Below are 18,930 nucleotides of genomic sequence, written 5' to 3' on the forward strand. Positions count from 1 at the left end.
AAACTCCCTGCCCTCACGGAACTTAGCTTCTAGTGGAAAGAGACTATGAAATAAAATGCATAGTGTGTTAGATGGTGGTAAGTGCTATAAGTGCTGTATGAGGAAAAGGGACAAGGAAGCTATTCAACTTTCTTTAAGATGGAAAGGGAAGGTCTCTCTGAGAAAGCAACTTGTGAACAAAGATCTGATGGAAGCACAATATTCACTAAATAGAACCAGGCATTCACATAACTGTTCATTGAATTGGGCAGCTGGCTACATGAAGAATCTCTTCTCACCAGCAGTATAGAGACTCAGCGATAGCCAGCCCAATGAATTCAGTGGCCCAAACAGACAACTCCCACCCATCCCTGCTCCCAGGGCCCCCAGAGTGGCCCATAAAAGTCAGTCTCACCAAGTTCAAGAACCTATTTATCAAAAACGGCACCTCCCATTGACAAGAGCTGGACATCCAGCAAAATGAAAAGATCTGCCCACTTATTTACAATCGCCAGAATAAAATTCTCTTTTTCCCCCCCCCAAAACCCCAGTAGATAGTTGTATGTCATAGTTGCACATCCTTCTAGTTGCTGTATGTGGGACGCGACCTCAGCATGGCGGGAGAAGCGATGTGTCCGTGCGCGCCCGGGAGCCGAACCGGGGCCGCCAGTAGCAGAGCGCTCGCCCTTAACCGCTAAGCCACAGGCCGGCCCAGAATAAAATTCTTTACAGTCTTGACTCCAAATCTTTAAAAAAACACAAAGAGGTAAATCTAGATTATACCATAAGGCACCAAAGCATCATTCATTATTTTAAAGGTTATAAAAAAGTGATTTTATTGAAAGGTGAAAAAACATCGAAAGCTTGCACAAAACGATACAGAAAAAAAAAAAAAGAGTCAAAACAAACTTATTTAAGCAACCCATTTCAAGGAAAAAAATGCAAGTCAAATTTTCTGATTTATTTGATATGGCCTAAGTCAGTATTTGCATGAGGCTTAATCAAACACATACGCCATTCTGATAGTCCTTAAGAGGGAAGGTATTCCAGCTTTGACGTGTACATTCAGCGTTTCTTAAAATCTCCTGGTAAGAAAGCAGCACGCGCTTTCCAGCTGTAATTAAATTCCAGCCTAAGGAGGCCATTCTTGGTCAGAGCATATCCCGGCACTCACCCACACACCCAGACAGCATTAATACACAAGGTTTAATAGCCATGCGTACCTCTGAGGTCAAATGCAAGATAGCAGATTTTCTCCTAAAGCGAATTCAGCTGCTGAAGCTCAGCAGAAAGATGTACTGGTAGAGAGCAAACCCATGACATGGTTGGAGCTTCTCTTCCTGCTGTGTACTTGATGAAGGAAACCATGATGTCCAGGTGGAAAATGTAGCTACACAATCCACAGTTCATCAGACCCCCCCCCTAAGCAGAAAACTACCACCTTGTGTGTTTGGTCAAATTAATCTTATTTGAAATTTAGATGACAAACTTACTAATGAGGGACTTTATAGCCTTTATAAACCCTGAGCCTTGATATTTAACAAATGTTAATAATGATTAATAAATACAATTTTCACAAAGAGGGGGGTAAAAGCTACCTCTACTCATTGTATAATGAGACGAGGTAGAAAAGTAAACCTCAATAAAATACCATTTGAAAAAACTCCTGGCATTTCTCTGTAAAATACCTCTTTACCTGTGGATTATTAGTCAATAAAAAGCTAAAATGGCACTTTTTTCTGCAGTGGGAGAGGGTCAGCCCAAGGCATACCTGGCAAGAGAGATGACTCCAGACAAAAAGAAAAGGAAAGAATAAGCAATTGGACAAAAGAACCATAGCGGGCTCTGAAGCTCAGGATCCAGAGTCCCCAGTAATGTGCTTCCTGAGACCTCAGCTGCATATCGGCGTAAAACAGTGTCTCATGATGTTCATGATGCTCACATCAGTCATGGAGAAAAGAGACTCTATATACTCAGTAGACTCTGCTTTACATAACACGGATGCAAGTAATCCATTTCAGAAATGTTTTTAAAATTCCTACTTTTGAAAGTTAGCTTCATATATTTATAAAATTTAGATACATGGACATTTTGTTTCCCGTCAGTGATGAATAAACTAACATGAAGCCTGTCTAGATGATGATGACAAAGCATGGCAGAATATCTTCTCAGACTGGAAATGTAAACTCTTCAGTCTAATTCTTCCCCTTACTACACAGGCATTTGGCATATTCTCTAAAACCAGGCCAAATTCACGACAGCAGCATGTGGGAGATCAGAATTGGCCACCTCAAAATATGTCTCTTTACCTTGATTTTTTTTCTCTGAAAAAGCTTTGACACCCCCCCACACACAGACACTAGCTGCCTAAAAGAATTTAACTCTGGGTTTGGATAGACTGAGAAGGTCCTTGCTAAGCCCATTCCCAATAAAAGGAGAAGTTAGCCTTTGTAAGAGACATTTACATTTATAAGGGAAATCTCCATTTGTAAAAGTTTCTCCCTCTCTGTACCAGGAAGAAGGGGGGATGACCTTATCTCTAGAAACTCTTATCAGTGAGGAAGGTAAGGACTTAAATCTGCATACTCTTGTTTACTGTGCTTTCTGGTAATCTCCCATAGCTGACTCCCCCCACCCCCAACATCCTCCTTTTCTTTAACTGAGGATAGTATTTAAGATGAGAACCTCTGCCATCTTGTCAAGTTACCCAGTGGTCTCTCCCATGTATACATGTTATAAAGCTTTGTTTGATTTTCTCCTGCTATTGCATTTCATGTCAATTTAATTTGTAGCCCAGCCAGAAAGGACCCAGAGTGGGTAGAGGACAGTCTTCCTCCCCTTCAAGCACAATCTCCTCAACTGGTAATATCCAGGATTTTCTTATGCTTTAGTTTTCAGCTTTTTGATATACAGGTTTCCTTTTGCCACGTGAAATCTATATCTATTAATGAATATATATTAATAATCACTAACATTTATTGAATGCCAAGATTCAGGGATTATACCTACTCAGTAAATTTATTATGTCATCCAAAAGTTAACAGACATCTTTTAGCTGCTATATTAATTAAATAAATACAGGTCTGTATTTTTTGTTAAGGTTGGTGAACAATTAAATGGTTTGACTAATCAAGAGAAACTCCACTTTATTTTCTGACTCCATTACTGGAGGTAGAAAAAAATATAGAGCAAAGAAAGTTGCTCATATAATTTCACTTATTCAAAATTTATCGAGACCTGCTATGTGCCAAACACACTGCTTCATGCTAAAGACAGTTTTCTACTCCCATGGAGCTTAGAGAGGAAAACAGAAAAGTAAATAATTGCAATGCACAGTGTAAGTGCTACAATAGACAACTACTCCCTTAGAGGGGAAAAGGAGAAACGGAAACATACCTGAGAGAGTAAACCAGAAGGCCCTAGAAGTCTTGAACTTGAGAAGGCAATGCTATATTCTTCAATGTCACTGTCTTTCTTCTAAGTCATCCTTATCCCTCTCAACGGAAGCCCTTCTAGTTACTGAGTCCACAGCTAAACCTGAAAACTCTGGAATTTTTATCCATGGGCCTCAACTTCTCTTCCCAACCACCACCCAATATGGGTTGCTCCACCCCCACCACTATTGCAGGTGGGATGCAGGTGTAGCCTTTTCTTTTCAACAGCCAACTACATGATTAAGGAGTCTCAATCCTAGCAGGCTTGTTGATAGAGGTATCAACACGCGCTATGTCTTTCTTCTTAGAAGGGAACAAAATTTATCAACTAAGCAATGTATATTTTAGCAATTACTAGCATATATCATTCTGTGCAATAAATGTTAATGATGATTTTCCAGGTTGCTGCACAAAACTGTTTCAAATCAAACTATTTATTAGAAAACCACAAAGAAAAACTTTTCTGAATAAAACAATAATCATTTCCTCATAGCCTTCCTTTCTTTCACCTCTGGCTCTTCAAACATATGACAGCAGGCAGGAACTCATTCTCACTGATCCCTGTGAGGAGCAGAGGAATTATAACCAACATGCACTTAAGTCATTCCCCTAAATTGACAAAACAATCTTGCAGCATTCCTCAACTTTCAGCCCCTCCTAGGATCACGTCACCTCCCAGTTGGAATGATGATTTCAAATTGAGCAAGGTCAAAGGAATGCCAAATGAAGCCCCCAGCTGGTACAGATATAATCCTAAACAAAAGCACCACAAGAAGTTCACCTAGTTGAGTTCAGCCAGTTAAGGAGAAAGTAATTCCAATCATCTCCACAACAAAGCAGGATGGCAGCAGCTCAATTATCCACTGAAGGAGCTGAAATACACAGGGCTTCCCTGGTGAGGTTCTATAATGAGGTTTTGGTAAAGTTCCATGTAAATTACAGATATAGAAATAGAGCTCCCCAAATAACATTGCTTTCTTTTGCAAATAAACTTCATTTTCCTTAAGAGTAAAAAACTTTTGGTCCTTTTTTCATTTGCATTACATGGTAGTTCTAAACAAAACAGTAACTGCCATCGCACTTATTAGCTTACATTCATTAAAAATGCACAGAAAAGGTATCTTTTATCCAAAACAATTGTGGCACACAGCTAAATTTGGGTTTTATTACTATTATTGAATAGTAGTGACCATTTAAGGAGTACTTGCTATGTGACAAACAGTGACTTAATTACTTGCATCATCTCACTCAATCATCCTCACCCATCAGCATCATCGATATCTCCACATTTAATAGAGAACAGAGGCAGGATCCAAACTTAGATGGGTTGTATTCTAATTCCCTTGCCTTAACCGTCAGGCTCGGGGGATACTTTCTAAAGTGGGCAGAACCAGAAAGCTCGCTCACTACTCTACGATCTCCTCTTTGCTCCAGAGTACATCACTTTAATCTATAATGTAAGAACCTTTTAATTTTTATCCCTTAACTCAGCCTGCAGTTAACTATTCTATTAAATCATCAATAATAAAAACAATCTTTTGGTCCAGAATTTAAACAAACTGTTTAGGAAACTTGGGGAAGGGAAGTCAGTCAATTGTTAGCACTTTGATCCTGTGGTGAGTTTCCCTGACGTAGGGCCTCTTGGATTTGTCTAGAAGGACCAGCTCTGCTGCCTGCCTTCACAGTCCACTCCAGGACCCCAAAGTGATCTATCCACCTGCTCGATTCATAGCTCTGACTACTTCTCTAACCTAGCAATTAAATCTGGACAATGACATCCATTATTTTTCTATTTATGCTTACTCAACTTGTCTATTGTGCCTTAACTTTTCATTTTTACTTTAATTAATCTCACACCACCACAAGCAGCTGGCACTCACATATTTGACTTGATGTCTCCCACTCATTTATATGTCACACTTCTGCTTATACTTTATAATGGAGGACTCAATGGCATACTTTTACATTGTTTTGAAAATAAAACATGCATATAATAGTCTAAGGAGAACTATTTAAATCTATAATATTCACTGGGATATATGCTAAATAAGCAGTAGATATGCATTTACACATAGAATACATTCAAAAGTGAAACACTGGCAAAAAATTTTTGAAGTAGCAAAAACTAGTGCACATTTGAAGACTGCATTTCATCACATGGTCCCTCTCAATAACACACTCAGGGTAAGTAATGAAATGGACAAGAAGAGGTCCCACCTTTACGGTATTTCCACTATATCTCTTTGGATACTATATTGTTATGTGGAAGAAAAGCAGTATAAACAATACACAGACAAGATTTCATCTACAAATGAAAAAAAAAGGAACTAGCCAATAAAGAAAATGTAGATGACCTTGGCTTTGGCAATGATGTTTTAGATAAAACATCCAACACTGAAAGCAACTCTGATCTGTGAAATTCTGATCTGTGAAAGACACTATTAGAAGAATGAAAAGCTAAGCCACAGAGTGGGAGAAAATATTTGCAAAACACATATCTGATAAAGGACTTGTATCTAAAATACACAAAGAACTCTTAAAATTCAACAATAAGATAATAAACAACCCGGTTAAAAAATGCACCGAAGACCTTAACAGACATCTCACCAAAGAAGATATACAGATGACAAGCACATGAAAAGAAGCTCCACATCATATGTCACAGAAAACTGCAAATTACAACAACTACGAGATACCACTAAATACCTATTAGAATGGCCAAAATCTCAAACACTGACACCACCAGATGCTGGAGAGGCCATGAAGCAACAGAAACACTCATTCATTATGGGTGGGAATGCAAAGTGGTACACTCCCTTTGGAATACAGTTCAGCAACTTCTTACATAACTAAGCATACTCTTACCGTACGATCCAGCAATCATACTCCTTGGTATTTAACAAAGGAGCTGAAAACTTATGTCCACACAAAAACCTGCACATGGGTGTTTACAGCAGCTTTATTCATAACTGCCAAAACTTAGAAGTAACCAAGATATCCTTAGGTAGGTGAATGGATAAACAAACTGCAGTACATTCATACTATGACATATTATTCAGCAATAAAAGAAATGAGCTATCAAGCCATGACAAAACATGGAAGAACCTAAAATGCATATTGGTAAGTGAAAGAAGCCAATCTAAAAAGGCTACATATAACATTCTGGAAAAGGCAAAACTATAGAGGCAAGTAAAAAGATCAGTGGTTGCCAGGGGTTTAGGGGGAAGGTTTTTAGGTGATAACATAGGGTATATTTCAGGGCTATGAAACTATTCTGCCTGATAATATAACGGTGGATAAATGACCTTATACATTTGTCAAAACCCTTAAAACCATACAACATAAAGAGTGAACTCTAATGTAAACTACAGACTTTAGGTAATAATATCAATATCAGTTCATTCATTCTAACAAATCTACCACACTAACACAAGATGTTATTAATAGGGAAAATGCATATGTGTGTGTATGTCAGGGAAGGGGGAGTAATATGGGAACTCACAATTTTTTTAAATAGTTTTTTTAAAAAATCTGAATAGAATCTGAATGATAAATATATGGTGGTTGACTATAATATCTGCTCCATTTTGGGGTATGTTTAAAACATCTATGGTAAAATTACTAAAAATTTTTAATAAAATCCTAGTTAGAAGACCATTCATATTTATATTTTAAATTATTAAAAGCATTATGTTCTCAATGAATATTAGATATCAATACTAGGCTTTTCAAAAAATAAACAATGTTACCTCAAAGAAAACAGATAAAATTAACATAAAAAGTCCTCACTTTAAGTTTTTTGGGGGTTTTTTTGTATGATTTTAGAAAGATTCTTCAAGATCAAGAATTCAGGCATGTTTTGCTTTTACAAATCTGGAATTTTCATTTTGGGCTTTTTTCCCCATGAGAACAAAATTAGTTCCGTTATTATTAAAAACTGTTACTATTATTACATAAATAATACTGAAACATTAGAGGAGGATGGGAAAGAAACCAAAAATAACTACATTCCCACCATCAGAACGGTCATTTGTATGATTTATCTTGCAAATTTTTTCCAAAATTATTAACAATCATTACACAGAAACAATTTAAATGTGGAATCCCTTAAGGCCAACCTAAACCTTCCATTCACTTTAGGTCTTAAGCAAAATAATCCATTTAATTTTTTCAGATCATCTAGTTTCTGGGCACTCAGTAAAAGGCTGGTGAACTGAATTAAGGGTGTGATTTGTTTCGATTTCCCAGTCTCACATACACCAGGTCATCTTACGACATGGAAGGCAACCATAGTGTGACCTCTCGGATAGGTTCCCAGCACCAGCAGATTCCAATTTAGGAAAACCATACTGTAGAGCCCAAGGCAACCAGAGCATGGAGACCACTTCCCTCAAGAGAGACAGATGAGGAACAATGATCTTGCTCCATAGCAACAATGGTTCCAAGGCTATAAATGCTGACTACAGTGCCAGGCCAACCAGCGCGATGACTCAGCCACGAGCAGGAACTGCACCAGCCAAATTCATCACAGGGGGCAAGGCTATCGGTGAAACTACAGCCTAGAATAGTGCCTGGGATACAGAAGTAAACAATAGCTTTGCTGATATGCTTTCTCTGCTTCACTTTCTCTTTTCAAGCACCTGTCTCTGTGAATATGAGAGATGGCTTCATTTTTCTTCTTGTAAAATAACAGACTTAGGATGTGCAATATCTGAATGACAGGCAGAGTTGGTATAGCCGAGATGTCCCTTTGCTGCCAGTTTTACCATCTGTTATTCTGAGCCTGCGCACTCGTGCAGACAGAATAAAAGAGGAGAATGCAGAAGGAGAGGAGAGAGAGGCGCAGAGATACGGGTGAGGCTCCCTGCGAGTGTATACCAGAACCTGGAGGCAGATGGCTATGTTTGCAGCAGAGATCTGACCTCCAGCCTGCTGTGGGGAGCACAGGCAGACGCACAAGCTAGGGAAAATGCTAATAAGCCACCCAGAGAAGGCCAGCTGCTAGCTCCTACTGGACGTGATCACTTAAATTCTTCTGAATCCATCTGTTTGTTTGCCTAGACTTTTTCTCCTCGTTGCCATGGAGACTGATGTTAAATAATTATCATGGCCGAAACTTCCAACTGAGTTCGAAGTGGATACATCCTGCAGTCATAACCTTAATCTGCAATAAACTCCAGACCTGACTAACTTGAAACTATCATGAATACGCAATTGTTTTCTGATAATATTCAATAATATGGCCTCTATTTCAGCAAAAAGAAAAGGACAATTCCTAGTGGTAGACAGAGAACTAGGTTAGGAAGCAAGATATCTGAGTTCACTTAGCTGTGCCCTAACATTTTTTAAGTTTATCCAGCACCAAGTACTTATTCTTAGTTTTTCAATTAGTCCAAGGGTTTTTCCAATACTTTTTCATTAATATCGGTTTTCTTTGAAAGATGTATAGTCCTTTCAATCTATTAAGGAATCACTATATTCAATAAGTCACATAAATAAAAACGTGTAGTGAAGCATCAAAACTTCCCCTTTCTCCATCAAAAACATCATTCATTAAATAATAATTTAAAGCTTTAAGTAACATGGGATCTATTAAATGTAATGCACATTTAAATCAGCTATGTTAAATAACATACTGAGTCATTATTCGCACAAGAAACTAATTTACATGAGAGTTTACTCAGTGTAGGATTCACTATTAGTTCACATTTTTTTGATAATCTGTGCATTCAACATATAAGCATTATCCCTAAGTGAGAAATTACTGTGCACAATATAGTAGATGATGCCAGTTTTATCAAATTCTTATTTTATAGAGACTCATGTTTATTTTCCTCTTTGAAATTCATTTTTAAATATCCTACCTATATGTAACTTTAATTTTTCTACTCTTGATATGTTTGAAACTTTGTCTAATTTATTATCATCTGCAAACCTGACAGGATGACCTTTTGCTCTCTGTTTCAAACTTGTTCACTTAGGTAAATCCTCCTTTTTCTAACGACCACACTATGCTCCTCCAAAATTCAGAAATATTCTCAGTAGAACGAAAGAAAAAGACACGGTTCCTTTCAGAAGTACAGGAGTTTGCACAGAAAATATCTGCTTCCAAGAACCAGTTAAATTCTCTTTCTTGCCTTTGATGTCAGTTGCTAGATACAGTGGCTATGACCACTTTCAAGAGCTATTACAGTGGAGTTGACCAGAATCTGCTTTGAAGAGCCTCACAGAACTCATGGGATGTGCCACTTGCCAAGAACTCTGTGACCTCAAAATGTTTCTGTGGCATCAGAGAATTTCTTTTCCCCAATGCATCTGCCCACTTTTCTTCCAAAAGAAAACTTAATCAGGTTTCATCACATACATGCTAGACAGCCACAACTTAACTCATGATATAGTGTACCTCAATTTTTTTTACATTTTTTGTAAAAATATTGTGATTTTTTTTACATTTTTGACCATGACTCACAGTAAGAACTACATTTTACAATCCAACATTATCTATTCATTCATGTGTACTTATAAAACAGAAGCAAATTTCATTAAACAATATTTCCCTTTAATATATTCAATATACTGTGCTATCTTATTCTATTTTTTCCTAATACTTGTTCAACCCACTAAATTGATTTCAAGAAACCTCCAGGATCACAATCCACAGTGAAAACCATTACAACATTTCAATATTTAATATCTTACGTGAGTGAATTTGAGTGCCAGGGTAGTTCATGTAAAGAGTAAATACTAAATCCACATTAAGCTCGAATTGTTTTTGCTTCCCTACTTGCATGAAACAAAACCAGGACTGCTTCTCTATGGTTTCCTTTTTTGAACTTGTCCTCTACATAACCCAGAATCATCCTGAGATAATAAATGTTCAGTGATACTTGTTATTCAACAGATGTCTATGCTGCTGAAATCCCCCATGAATATTTAATTCTGTAGCTTTAAGTACCTCAAGAGCTCATCCTGCAATTTTCCTCTCTGGCCCTCCTTCAGTTCAGGGGCTCTGCACCAATATCCACTGTCTTGCTCTCTTTGCTTATTTAATATTTCTTTTTGCTCCACTCAACACATTCATTCTCAAAATAACCTTAAGACAGTTAAAAAAGGGTGGGGGGGCTTTCTTATCCTTCCTGAAATTTCTCACAAGACTTATCTTAGCAAAAAAAAATTTTTTTTCAAGTAACTTCCTTCTTTTTCGCAGATCTACCTTCCAACAAAATAAAACTGTTTGCTAAATCTCTATTTTTTGGTGCATTTTTAAGATGAAACTCAGGTCACTTTCTAACAATATTATCTTCCTCCTAATGAAACGCTTTAACCCCAAAGGATATGAAACCGTTAAATTACAGTTCTATTTCATATAACAGACATGAGAAAGTCAAGAGAAAGAACTGATGCTTCAGAGGTCAACAATCGGTAAATTCACTAACTAGAAAACTTCTATTGGTTTATTTCTTGAGTTAAGTACTCAATTTCATTATCTTCATTAATTACCGACAGCATTTCTTCGACCCAGAATCCACTAACTTTTTTCATTTTCTTATATATAATTAAATTCTGGTCTCTTAATTATCTAAGTTTAAAAACATCCTTTTCAATCAACCACAAACGGATTTTAACAAACAGGTTTTAAAATACACACGGTGGTATGTACTGCATTGCTGGCCATGCCCATATTCAACATAGAATGGCTTCACACCACCCACGGACCCAGCACAATTCAAGAGACAGAAACCACAGTGAATCAAAATACAGGATAAGCACAGGTCCCCATGAAGCTTACATCTAGCAGACTGTATAAGTTTAGGCTACCTTCCAAAGACATTCATAGTACCCATTTCGCAGTTCTCTTCTCATTTCTCATTTGTTAACTGCTTTAGTTAATACAAGAAATCAATTTGTCAGCCCTGTCATTGGATAATTCATTTCTCCTTCACTGCTTTTGCCCATAGTGTCCTGTTCTGCTAGACTCTCTTCCCACACTAGTCCAATTTGTGGACATCACTCTCCAAGATATGCTGACTGCAATTCCTCTAGTGACCTCTCACCCGCCTAAAACCATCCACCTTAGTTCTTTTCACATATCTATGTTCTGTTCAGTTTGTAAGCTTCTCAAGAACAGGAATCACTGCTTCCTGACTCTTATAAGATCCCCAACCCCTGGTATAGTTGTATTTTTCCTGGTAGATAACTAGGTAAATCCTACTGATATTTAGCTTTCCTTGTGTTGGTATTCTGCTATCCCTTTCAATTATGGGTTTTTAAAAAAGTATAGGAAAAAAAAAAACTTTTTAATATGGCCAGTAGTAGCGAAAATAAGAAGGTGATTATCCAATAAATCAGAATGAACATAAACCTAGAGCCATAAGGAACTGCACTGCTTCTTCTTGTTAACATCTTCAGATAAACATGTTCCCAAGCAGCAAGTTAAGTAGAACAGGAAATGGAAGGGAGAGGGGGAGTCCCCTCAAAGGCAGATTATTAGTTCCACCATGTTTTAAGTCTTATCCCAGCCCTGCACATCTAAGGACAGAAAGAAGAAAGTTAGTTTCCCTATTCCGCAATTGAAGACAAGAGTTAACAGATTGCATGAGGGTTAATTAATTGGGGATCCAAAGCCAAAGATAAATAAGAATTCTTTAGGTCTGTCTGCTGTAGTTCAACCTTATCAGGAAAAAAGAATTTGAGAAGCCTAGCCAGGTATCTCTTCTCTTCTCTAACTGATGTTTACTACCTCTTCATCAGGCCCAAGAACCATCTCCAATGTTAGAGTGCTGGCTGTCACATCTGCTCAACAAAATTCCTTTCACATTGAAATTTTGGAATTCTCTTTCCCACTGGTGATACAAGAAAGATGAAGAACCTCATCAACTTGGGAAGTAAGGGTTAATGGGTATGGCTGCTTCAGATGGCAGTAGATTATCTCAAATAGCACACACACAAAACCACAATAATTTGTAAGTTTTATATATAAATGGACATAAAATTAAATTAATTGTTCATCTTTTTAAGTGTTTTTATAAAGGTTAGCAGATTTAGGAATATGAAATGCCATTAACAAAAACCTTTTCATGGTATATTTAAGAATTTGACTTCACGGGTAAATACTTTTAAATCCTCTTCAAGCAAATCATTTCTTAGTCTCTAGAACATTTAAAACCTCTGCTAAAAAGATTCTGCCTATTTCCACAAAAACAGGATTTCAGAAGTCTTTGCATCATTCTCCCCAAGATGGTTACTAATGATTTAAATAACAGAAAACGCAGGATACTAACACCATATTACAAAACCATACCTGTTCAGAGTGACCAGACAGAGCCCATTAGCCAAAATTCTTGCCTCAGATTATTCTTTCTTTTTCATTTTAAAAAGAGTACAAAAGAAAATTGTGGCATAACAATTTTGTCAGAGAGGATGACTAATAAATATAATAAAATTCAAACCACATTAAAAATACAAACCCATGGATTACCAAAACAAACAGAATACAACAAATTTCAGCTTGATGCACAAAGGCAATGAATACAGCAGACACTTAAGTAATCCTTCCAAAGGAACAAATTTTTACAGATTCCCTCAAGAAATCCCTCAAGTATAGCCAATAAATAGCTTATGTTTTATTATACCAAATTCCTCTCAACTAAATGCTTTAAAATTTACAAGCATTTTTTAGCAGAAATTAAAGAGAAAACAAATTATGATTTTATTAGATCTTTTCTTTAGAATACTATCCTAGAGGCCAGCCCTGTGGCCTAGTGGTTCGGTGTGCTCCACTTAGGCAGCCCAGGTTCGTTTCCCAGGTGCAGACCTACACCACACATCAGCAGCCATGCCGTGGTGGCAACCCACATACAAAATAGAGGAAGACTGGCACAGATGTTAGCTCAGGGTGAATCTTCCTCAGCGAAAAAAAAAGAATACTATCTTAGCAAAATGCTTGATCCACAGTAGGTAATTAATAATTATCTGATAAATGAACGGATTTAATTATCATAATAAACCTGTGGGGCAAAGACAGCGATCCCAAGTTTAGAGGAAACAGCCTCAGAGAGAGCTAAGGACTCACCCAAGGATGAAAGGGCATGGATGCTGGGTAGGAAATCAATATTACCTTCCGTGGAAAAAGCACCATCATTGGGAATCACTGTTATCAGCGGGTATAAACTTTTTAAGGTTCTTGAAACATATTACTAATTTATAATACCATCAGCAGCATAATGAAAGTAAGAGTCTTAGTATACCTTAATTAGCAAAAGGTATTTTAAAAAATCTTTTAGCTAATTTAATAAATAAAAAATTGTATATCAGGTTACATGGTCAGGATCCACTCCCAGGTCAGTCTAACTGATGCCAAATCTTACCAGGTGGTAGAACTCCCATTTCACAATCTCTGAGTCTCAAGCTTTCTCCTTTTAACCCTGACGCATCTGCCTCAATATCTGCTACCTCAAGGATAATAAGGTCATATTTTCCTACGAGAGGTTTTCACAGGAACTAGATCTGCTTCTGGTTGTTAACAAAACATTACAAAGAAATCATATTCATTTGCATTCTTCTCATTCCTGGTAAAGGTTAACAGCTATTTTTATCCTTTCACTAGCCAACTGTCCTGTATCTAGTGCTCACTTATCTACTGGCTTCCTAACCTTTTCTTCCCCATTTATTTTATAGATGCTAATCATTTGGTTGTGGATAAATATTCATCACCAACTTACATCTATTGACAAAAGGTTTTCATTGGACAATATGAATACCTACATTTAAGAGGAAGGAAGAGGTAAAAGAACGCTGAAAGATTAAGAAGAAAAAATTGAAAAGTTCATCAAAAGATTGATAAGAGAATATGGCTCCACAGGAGCTGAGGGAGAAGAAGCTTCTGGAAGCAAGGAGTGGTCAGTAGGGTCAAATATGCAACAGTCCAGTAAATTGATGACCACAATATCCTTTGGATTTGACAAGTGGTCACCAGAGTCCTAAGCTTTAGAACATCTCAGTGTTAAATCTTCACAAATTCAACAAAACCATGTATTCAACAGTTACCTGGCAATAAATATGTACCTGGCAGAATACTAGACATAAAGAAAGAGACACAGACCACAGTTCAGAGGAAGCTGGGAGAGGTGTGTGTGCACATGTATAATTTGAAGGGCTGGAGCAGCAGGGGTAAACAGAACAACTGGTCAGAAAGAACCTAAAGCCAAAAGATGCCCTAAGGGACTAGTTCCCCTCTCTGACTAATAAGTAACTCCTTTAAAAAGTACAGTGTTTATAATATATAAAAAATTAAGTGATTTATAATCCCAAAAAAACTAATAATTTAGGGCCTGAAAAGAAACATCCAAGAAGTGACTAAGCTGTCCATGTTGAGAAAAAGCAGCAATCTAAACGCGCGAGCCTGAAGAAGCTTTAAAAATAGTTATTTCTGATTTCCAGTTAAGTTCAGCAGATACCACAGCTGCGTGCCCGTAACAGAATAGGCTGGAGCTCCCCAAATTCCGTGTCACAATGTATACACCGCAGGCTTCATTTCAGAATAACAGATGAATGCAGATTTTAGGCAGGAAAATTCTTTAAAAGATGAAAGTCGTATTCGATCACATAGCTGATACATGATCCAATTTCCTCTTGGTGAACTGCAGCAGACTGCAGATGTTTCTGTACTCCAACGTAACTCACTCTGGTTTCACTTACACTGCATACGTAGACTGCTTTAAATTACTTACACATAAGTATCACCTTCAACCTGAGGACTTATAGCCATAAATACACTAATAATAAAAAATATGCAGAAGCAAGGAAAATATTTGCTATAATGGTATAAATTTATATATAAATCGTGTATATATATTATTATTGTATTTATATTTTTTAAGTGTGTTCATGTGGACATGGAAGGTTAAATGAAAAATAAAATAAAGCTCAGGGCCAGCCCGGTGGTACAGCGGTTAAGTGTGTGTGCTCCGCTGCGGCAGCCCGGGGTTCCTGGGTTCGGATCCCAGGCGCGCACCCAGGCACCGCTTGTCAAGCCATGCTGTGGCGGCATCCCATATAAAGTAGAGGAAGATGGGCACGGACGTTAGCCCAGGGCCGATCTTCCTCAGTAAAAAAGAGGAGGATTGGCATCAGATGTTAGCGCAGGACTGATGTTCCTCACAAAAAAAATAAAAAATAAAATAAAGCTTATCATTATAAAAAGGCATAGAAAATGTTTCCCATTTTAAACATTTTTAATATTGAGGTTACTTCATTTTTTCTGTTAAAAGATACAGTGTGACTATAATATCAACCATTTGCTGATTTCTATGTACCAGGAACTATGCTAGGTACATCTCACAAGAGACTTAATCCTCATGAAAAAAAGAAGCAGGTATTTTTATTATTATCCTCATTGTAAAAATGAGAAAACCAGGGCTTCAACAGAGTGACTTACTAGGTCCACTCAGCAAACACACTCACTCACACTCACACACACACGCATACACACTCAGTCCCTAGTACAGTGCCTGAGGTATGGTAGGTGATCCCTAACTGTTTCCTGAATACATCTGAGCGGATGAATAGAATAGATATTCACATTCTCATATGAGATCCCTATGCTGTGTTGACTGCTATAACGGAGGTACCTACACGTTACTCTGTGAACAGAGAAAGGTTGTCTAGAGGAGATAAAGGGCACACATGGTACCTACTAAGTCTTAACATCAAGCAGTAACAAGACATACACCATACAATATCAGCAGCACGCCCTCAGTAATATAAACCCAGGAGAGCTGGGCCTCTGTTCTGTATTTCCAAAGCCTAGAACGGTATCTGACATATAGCAAGTGCTAAATAAATATGCTAAATGAACATGTGAGTAAATGTTCCATTCTCTCTTTCTTCTCCACATCTCTCCTGGCCCGTCACACTTCGTTCTTTGCATTTTCTCCTCTCCACTCTTCTTGCCTCTCTTTGCCCATAGGTAAAAATAGCTATGGTCCTATGTTTACATTATGAGATTTTTAAATACTTATCCATCTATAATGAAAATTAAAAGACCACGGAAATGTTTCCTCCTTAAATACCCACCGAGCGATTCTGTTTTCTCTAACAGATATAAAGGCTATGTCTGAATTTGTTATGGGAAGGAAACTTTGCTTTAAATATGCATTTAGCTCTCAAACTGCTTTCCATCATAAAAACTGTAATGTAAATGCTTATAAACCTATTAAGTTTCTATTTATAATGATGAGTTCCAACATGGACTTACCATATGACCCAGCAATTCCAAACCTAGGGATATATCCGAAAGAATTAAAACATATGTCCACACAAAAACAGGCACACAAATGTTTGTAGCATTATTCATAATTGCCAAAAAAAATAAAACAACCAAAATTTCCATCAACTCATGTATGGAGAAACAAAATGTGGTCGTGTATCCATACAATTGAATATTTGGCAATAAAAAGGAATGAAGTAACAATACATGCTAAAATAAGATGAACCCTGAAAACATGCTAAGTGAAAGAAGTCAGTCACAAAAGGTCACAGATTATATAATTCCATTTATACAAAAAGTCCACAACAGGCAAATCTATAGAAACAGAAAGTATATTAGTAATAGTTGCCAGGGGCAAGGGAAGAGACAGAATGAGAAATGACTGCTAACGGGTATGTAATTTCTTTTAGGGCAATGAACTATTCTAAAATTAGATAGTGGTTCCAAAATATATAAAGAACTCATATAACTCAATAGCAAAAAAGCAATCTGATTAAAAAATGGGCAGAGGTGTGGCTTAGCGGTTGAGTGCTCACGCTCCGCTGCTGGCGGCCTGGGTTCGGATCCCGGGCATGCACCGACGCACCGCTTCTCCATCTGAGAGAAGTTGTTGAGGCCGAGTTCCACATACAGCAACTAGAAGGATGTGAAACTATGACGTACAACTATCTACTGGGGCTTTGAGGAATAAAAAAAGGAGGAGGATTGGCAATAGATGTTAGCTCAGAGCCGGTCTTCCTCAGCAAAAAGAGGAAGATTAGCATGGATGTTAGCTCAGGGCTGATCTTCCTCACAAAATAAATAAATAAATAAAAAAAATAAAAAATCAGCTTAAAAAATAAATAAATAAATAAAAATTTTAAAAAAATAGGCAGAGGACCTGAATAGACATTTTTCCAAAGAAGACACACAAATGGCCAAAAGGTGCTCGATATCACTAATCATCAGGGAAATGCAAATCGAAGCCACAATGAGGTATCACCTCACACTTGTTAGAATGGCTATTATCAAAAAGACAAGAAATAGCAAGTGTTAGCGAGGATGCAGAGAAAAGGGAACACTTGTGGACTGTTGATGGGAATATAAATTGGTTCAGCCACTACGGAAAACAGTATGGAGGTTCCTCAAAACATTAAAAATAGGACTACCATATGATCCAGCAATCCCACTTCTAGGTATACATCCAAAGGAAATGAAAATAGGATACTGAAGAGATGTCCAATGCAGTATTATTCACAATAGCTAAGATATGGAAACGACCTAAGCATACAACAACAGATGAAGGGATAAAGGAGATGTGGTATAAATATACAGTGGAATATTATTCAGCCATGAAAAAGAAGGAAATCCTGCCATTTGTGACAACATGGATGGACCACAAGGGCATTATGCTAAGTGGAATAAGCCAGACAGAGAAAGACAAATACTGCATGGTATCACTTATACGTGGAATTTGAAAGAAAAAAAAAAATCAAACTCATAGAAACAGAGTAAATTAGTGGTTGCCAAGGGCTGGGGGGATAGGAAAAATAAGGAGAGGTTGGTAAAAGGGTACAAACTTTCAGCTATAAGATGAATAAGGTATGAGGATCTAATGTAAAACACAGTGACTATAGCTGATAACACCACCATATTACACAATTGAAATTTGCTAAGACAGTTGAACTTAAATGTTCTCACCAAAAAAAAGAAAAAGAAGAAGAAGAAAAATATGTGAGGTGATAGATGTGTTAATTAACTAGCTGGTGGGAATCCTTTCACAATGTATACATATATCAAATCGCGATATACACTTTAAATATCTTACAATTTTATTTATCAACTGTACCTCAATAAAGCTGAAAAAATTTACAACAAATAAAATTAGAATAGTGGTCATGGTTGCACAACTCTGTAAACATATGAAAACCCAGAATTGTACAGTTTTAAAAGTATGAATTTTATGGCAATGAACTATGCCTCGATAATGGTGTTTAAAAAATGAATGGCATTTTCAAAGAAGGCATTCCCATACAATTAAAATCAACACTTTGAAACAGCATCTCGAAAATAACATATGCATTGTTACAAATAGGGACCAACATAAATCATTTGTACCATTTCACTTTCTTAGCAATAGCTCTAATATTTGACTTACTACATATTATTGTCACTGCTGAAGAGAAAATTCATTCTTTAATGCAAATATCAATTCCTTGAATAAGCCTGCTCTAACCAATCTCATTCTGGTCAATCTAGATAATATGCCAC

The 18,930-nt window shown here is 37.1% G+C and overlaps 1 protein-coding gene across 3 annotated transcripts in view; it reads right to left on the bottom strand.

Annotated features, from left to right (window-relative positions):
* ARHGAP42 (Rho GTPase activating protein 42) overlaps window positions 1–18,930 on the bottom strand; it is a 258,913-nt gene that overhangs the window by 226,991 nt on the left and 12,992 nt on the right. Inside the window, exon 1 of one of the 3 annotated variants that reach the window (XM_058545358.1) lies at window positions 3,923–4,004. The exons of 1 other annotated variant lie outside the window; for it this stretch is intronic. The gene's annotated coding sequence lies outside the window, so the exon portion shown is untranslated. Of the gene's footprint in view, window positions 1–3,375; window positions 3,896–3,922; window positions 4,005–18,930 lie in introns of those variants that run through there. One more of the 3 variants, XM_058545357.1, reaches the window with a different exon arrangement.

This window comes from Diceros bicornis, chromosome 7, assembly GCF_020826845.1.
Source record: "Diceros bicornis minor isolate mBicDic1 chromosome 7, mDicBic1.mat.cur, whole genome shotgun sequence".
NCBI classification, from domain to species: Eukaryota; Metazoa; Chordata; class Mammalia; order Perissodactyla; family Rhinocerotidae; genus Diceros; species Diceros bicornis.